General features: G+C 40.9%; 1 pseudogene; it reads left to right on the top strand.

Moving 5' to 3' along the window:
* Nucleotides 1-673: 673 nt before the first annotated feature.
* LOC102813096 overlaps nucleotides 674-6,216 on the top strand; it is a 10,735-nt pseudogene continuing 5,192 nt past the window's right edge.

Here is a 6,216-nt window from a genome sequence, read left to right as displayed (position 1 = left end):
ATGTGGGATAAGTGATATTACATTGAGAGGATTGCAATCATTGAAATGAAACGAAGCATATGATTTGTTGAACATAAAACTGATGGTCTTAACTGTAAGTCTTCACTCAATTCACTCAAGAAAAAGTTTTGTTTTTTTTTTTTTTTAATGGTTGCAATGGCAAATGCTTTGTTACATTTATACTTATCACAGCAAATTCTTTTAAAACTTAATTATGAAGTGTTTCATTAGACCACTGATTTGGTAAAATTCTGTTCTCTAATTTCATACTTCTGTTATTACTTCCACTACAACATGAAAAGCCTCTCACTCCTGCACTGACATAGATCCCAGTATCAGCGTTCTAGCAGTGTCTTCCTGGACTTTCCAAGTGCTTTACTGCTATAGTTGACAGTTTCAACTCTTTTTATACCAGCTCAGCATCTGAAATCCTCTCTGGTGTTTAGAAAATCTCATAATTTTTGAGTCAGTATCCAAATCTAGCTGTAGATGGTGAAGGTGCCAGATACTCATTTTCCCAGCTTCCCTTGCCAATAGGGCATCGGATGTCATACTGATTGCCATCCTACTCAGAAGCTGGTGACTATTTGTGATGAGGAAGGTCAGATTCAGTTCAGGTGCAAAGCACAACAGCAGTGACGGTACCCACTTTTCAGAGTCAGAGGTGGGAGCCATGCCAGTGGCAGCATCTAGCCTGCAGTGTTGGAGGTTCCATCTGTGGAGTGTAGCGGCGTTGGTAATGAAGACTTCCCTGGATCATGATGTAATTTCCCTAAGTATTATTCCTATCCAGGTAGTCTAAGAACCTAAGACTCCACCCACCTCCACTTCAATTAATCAGAGATGTTGCCCCTTGCTTTCAACAAAAAATCTTAATTGGGTAAATCTCCCCTTCATTAAGGAGTCCCTGGGTGACACAGTTAAGTGTTCAACTAACTGAAAGGTTGGTAGTTCAAACTTACCCTGAGGCACCTCTGGAGACTGGTTAGATGCCCCGCTTCTGAAAGGTCATAGCCTTGAAAACTGGAGGGAGCACAGTTCTACTCCACACACATGGAGTTCTCTCTCACAAGTCAGTACAAACTCAGTGGCAGTGAGTTAGGTTGATGCCCTTCGTTAGTGCCACCGCTCTCCCTGGCCACCTCAATATAGATAGGCCCTTTATGGCACATAAGAGGAAATGTGCTTATATTTAAATCTTGTTGTTGTTGTTAGGTGTCCTTGCGTCAGTTCCTATAGCAACCTTATGCACAACAGAATGAAACACTGCCCGGATTGCGCCATCCTCACAATCATTGTTACGCTTGAGCTCATTTAAATCTTACATAGTCAATAATGAATTCAGAATTGCGTAACTGAGAATCTAATATATTACTAGCTATCAGGCATTATAAGTTATAATGATAGAATTTCAACATTCACATTGCAGTGGGTTTTTATTCGTGTTAATCTTTTCTCCTTAAGGAGAAAATATTAAACAAAATCATCTCTTTAAGTGTCCAGCTTTCTCTGTATTGCTTTGTCATGTCTAAGATGTTTGATGAGACTCCAAGCGCAGTGAATCCATCCTGCCAATCTCACTGTGTCTAGGAATGTACTGCCTTTCCTCCTTTCCCTTTCCCATTAGCCTTAGCCTAGATGAACATTCAAAATCACTAATTTAGGGAACATCTTAAACTTCAGTGGTGATGATGGTGGTTGTATGCTGTGGAGTTAGTTCCAACTCATAGGGACCCTGTGGTGCGGCACCACAGGATAAGCACTCAACCACAAGGTCAGTTTGAACTGCAAAGTCAGCAGTTCAAACTCACCAGCCACTCCTTGGAAACCCCATACAGGCTCACTAGGAATCAGAACCAACTCAATGGCACTTAACAACAACAACACAAGGTTTCTGAGGCTATAAATCTAGATGGAAGCAGAAAGGCTTATCTTTCTTCTACAGAGTGCCTGGTAGATTTGAACTGCTGACCTTGCAGTTAGGAGCCCAACTCGTAATCCACTGCACTATCAGGACTCCTACATTTCAATAAATCCTCATATTCTTTCAAAAATTATTGTTGACCTCCCTTTGTGGAATTTAGGACGAGTGGCTTGGTAATTCCTGGAGCATGTATTCTAAGAAGGTGACCTGGTGCCAACCCCACTGCTATCTTTTGTCCTGTTCTCTTGGGTGTGTTAACAGGCATGAGCCATCCATCCACCCCCACTATTCCTTGGCCAATGTCTTACTCTTTGCCATGACTCTTCCCAGGCCATCTCCCTGTAGAAACATGTTATTCAGAGTATCCACTGCTTGCTAAACTCTTGTAAATTGTTTTCTTTATTGATAGTGAGATTGATTATAAGACATAGGTGGAGGCTGTTCTTATACCTGACCCTGTCACTACCTACCGCAATTCTTCGAATCAGAACCAAATTTGCCAAATTTGGAAGTAGATAGTGGTGATGGGTTCATGACATGATGTAACAACCAATGTCACTGAATTGTTGAAGCGGCAAAAATTATATGTGTATCATGGTAAAACAACAAAAAATTAGCCTGAGAAAATAAAGATTAGGAAATTCCCAAAGGGATCCTAGAGCCTAATTCAAAGTCTCATGGCACCAATCTTGTCAGCTGATTGACCACTGTATGAGCAAAATGGCACAGTCTGGCTGAAATTAAAATTTGTTGTTGCTGTTAGTGTCATCGAGTTGGTTCTGACTCATAGCAACACTGCATAGGGTTTCCAAAGAGTGGCTGGTGAATTTGAACCACCAACCTTGTGGTCCCATGCTTATCCTACAGTGCCAAGCAATGAGCTTTTATTGAAAAGGAAGACATTTTGCAATTTTGGAATCACAAGTCCACAGGATTCAGAACTAAGTGATCCAAGGAGGAGACAATTGAGGGAGTTTTAATAAAAAAATACAAAGAATTTCAGTAAAAATTCAGTGATTGGCTGACATTTAGGTAATCATTACAAGGGACTTTAGTAAAAATTCTTCAAACTGCCTTTGAGATAATCCAAACTTTTGTATGCACCAATAGTTTTTCCCTTTTTATTACTTATTAACAACCTGAGATATGCAGATGATACAACCTTGCTTGCTGAAAGTGAAGAGGACTTAAAATATTTACTGATGAAGATCAAAGAGCACAGTCTTCCGTATGGATTACAACTCAATGTAAAGAAAACAAAAATCCTCACCACTGGACCAATAAACAGCATTCTTATCAATGGAGAAGAGATTGAAGTTGTCAAGGACTTCATTCTTCTTGGATCAACTATCAACACTCGTGGAAGCAGCAGTCAAGAGATCAGACGACGTATTACATTGAGCAAATCTGCTGCACAGGAACTTTTTAAAGTATTGAAGAGCAGAGATGTCAGCTTGAGGACTAAGGTGCGCCTGACCCAAGCCATGGTATTTTCAATAACCTCATATGGATGTGAAATCTGGACAGTGAATAAGGAAGATTGTAGAAGAATTGATGCCTTTGAGTTGTGGTGTTGGGGGAGAATACTGAAAGTGCCATGGACTGCCAAAAGAACCAATAGATCTGCTTTGGAAGAGGTGCAGCCAGAGTGCTCCTTGGAGGCCAAGATGGCTAGGCTTCGTCTCTCATACTTTGGACACATTGTTCAGAGAGAACAGTCACTGGAGAAGGATGTCATGCTGGGTAAGGTGGAGGGTCAGAGAAAAAGAGGAAGACCCCCAACGAGATGAATCAGCCAGGGGGCATCATTGATGGCGTCAAGTGTGGCGGCGGTAGTGTGGTTGGCCCAGGATTGGACATTGTTTCGTTCTGCTGTGAATGGGGTCGCTATGAGTCGGTTCCAACTCAATGGCACCTGACAACAACAACAACAACAACAACAGCATTCTATGAAGTTCTGGTGTGGCACTGTGGGATAAGCACTCAACCACAATGTCAGTTTGAACTGCAACGTTGGTGGTTCAAACCCACCAGTCACTCCTCAGAAAACCTGTACAGGGTCGCTGTGGGTCAGAATCAACTCAACAGCACTTAACTATTCCATTGTGTGGCTGTACCACATTTTGTTTTTCCATTCACCTGTTGAAGAATATTTGGGTTGTTTTCGGGGTTTGTCAACTATAAATAGAACTGCCACAAACATTTGTGTGTGGGTTTTTTGTGAGCATAAGTTTTTATTTCTCAAAGTAAATATCTAAAAGAGGGAATGCTGGATCAAAGAGGACATATGTGCCTTATGATATAAGAAACTGATTAGCTGCTTTCCAGTACCATATTTTGAATAAGGAAGACCGTAGAAGAACTGATGCTTTTGAGTTATGGTGTTGAAGGAGAATATTGAAAGTGCCATGGGCTGCCAAAAGAAGCAATAGGTCTGTTCTGGAAGAAGTGCAGCCAGAGTGCTCCTTAGAGGCCAGGATGGCGAAGCTTCGTCTCTCATACTTAGGACATATTATCAGGAGGGACCAGTCACTGGAGAAGGATATCATGTTCGGTAAGGTGGAGGGTCAGAAAAAAATAGGAAGACCCTCAACGAGATGGATTAGCCAAGTAACAGCATCAATGGACTCAAGTGTGGCAACAGTAGTAAGGTTGGCCAGGATCGGGCAGTGCTTCGTTCTACTGTGCATAAGGTCGCTACGGGTCAGTATCAACTCGATGGCACCTAACAACAACAACAATTTCATTCTTACCTACAATAAAAGAGAGTCCCCCTTGCTCTGCATTCGCACCAGCACTTTGTTTAAACTTTAATCATTCTAAAAGATGTGTGAATATTGTACAGCTCGCTTGCTTTGAACAAATGTCCAAAGCAAGTGACGGATCAATTGCTGGAGGAGGATATCTATCATATTTGGTAAAGGAGAGGGGCAGTGAGGGCATAAGAGACCCTCAGTGAGATGGACAGGCACAATAGTCACAATGCTGAACTTAAACAGGTCAGCAATTATGAGAATGATGTAGAACCAGGCAATACTGAATGCTGTTTTACCTAAGGCCTCCATAAGTCAGAATCAGTGCAATAGCATCTAACAACAATAGGTGAGTGTAGTGGTAATTCATTATGAAGAGTTTAGGTTTAAATTTGTTCCGTTTGAGATGCTATTAGGTATGCAAGTGCAAATATCTTTATGTTGTTGTTAAGTACCATGGAGTTGGTTCCGACTCATAGTGACTCTGCACATGGTTTTGTTGTTGTTTAGTGCCGTCGAGTCGGTTCTGACCCATAGTGACCCTGTACAGGGTTTCCAAGGCTGTAAATCTTTACAGGAGCAGAAAGCCTCGTCTTTCTACTGCAGAGCGGCTGGTAGTTTCGAACTGCTGACCTTAAGGTTCACAGCCCGATTCGTAACCATTGCACTACCAGAGCTCCTTTTTCAACTATGCAGATCATGACAAATTATGGATAACATTGTGAAGAATGGGTATACCAGAACACTTAATTGTGCTCATGAGGAACCTTAGCACATAGACCAAGAGGCAGTTGTTAGCATAGAACAGAGGATATTGAATAATTTAAAATCAGGAAAGAAGTACACCAGGGTTGTATCATTTCATCATACTTTTTCAATGTGAATGCTGAGCAAATACTCTAAGAATCTAGATTATATGAAGAAAAACATGGCATATACATTAACCACCTGCAATGTGCAGATGATATAGCCTTTCCTGCTGAAAGTGAAGAGGACTTAAAATACTTACTAATGAATGTCAAAGATCAACTTTCACTAGGATTTGCATCTTAATGTAAAGAAAACAAAAAACCTCCCAACTGGATCAATAAGAAACAACATGATAAATGGAGAAAAGATTGAAGTTGTCAAAGACTTCATTTTGTTTGATCCACAATCAACGCTCATGGAAGCAGCATCAAATGACATATTGCAATAGGCAAATATACTGCCCAAGACCTCTTTAAAGTCTTCAAGAGCAAAGATAACTGTTTGAGGATGATGGTATGCTTGACCATGATGGTACGATTTTTTATCATCTCATAGGCTTGTGAAAGTTGGACAATGAATAATGCAGACTGTAGAAGAATTGATGCATTTGAATTATGGTATTGGGGAAGAATATTAAAAGTACCATGGACTGCCAGTAGAACAAACAAATCTGTGTTGGAAGAAGTATGGAGAGTATACTCCTTAGAAGCGAGGATGGAAAGACTTTCTCTCTCATTCTTTGGACATATTATCAGACGGGATCAGTCCCTGGAGAAGGACATCATGCTT

This window comes from Chrysochloris asiatica, unplaced genomic scaffold (assembly GCF_000296735.1).
Source record: "Chrysochloris asiatica unplaced genomic scaffold, ChrAsi1.0 scaffold00166, whole genome shotgun sequence".
Classification (NCBI taxonomy): domain Eukaryota; kingdom Metazoa; phylum Chordata; class Mammalia; order Afrosoricida; family Chrysochloridae; genus Chrysochloris; species Chrysochloris asiatica.
This window is presented reverse-complemented; position numbering and strand designations above follow the sequence as displayed.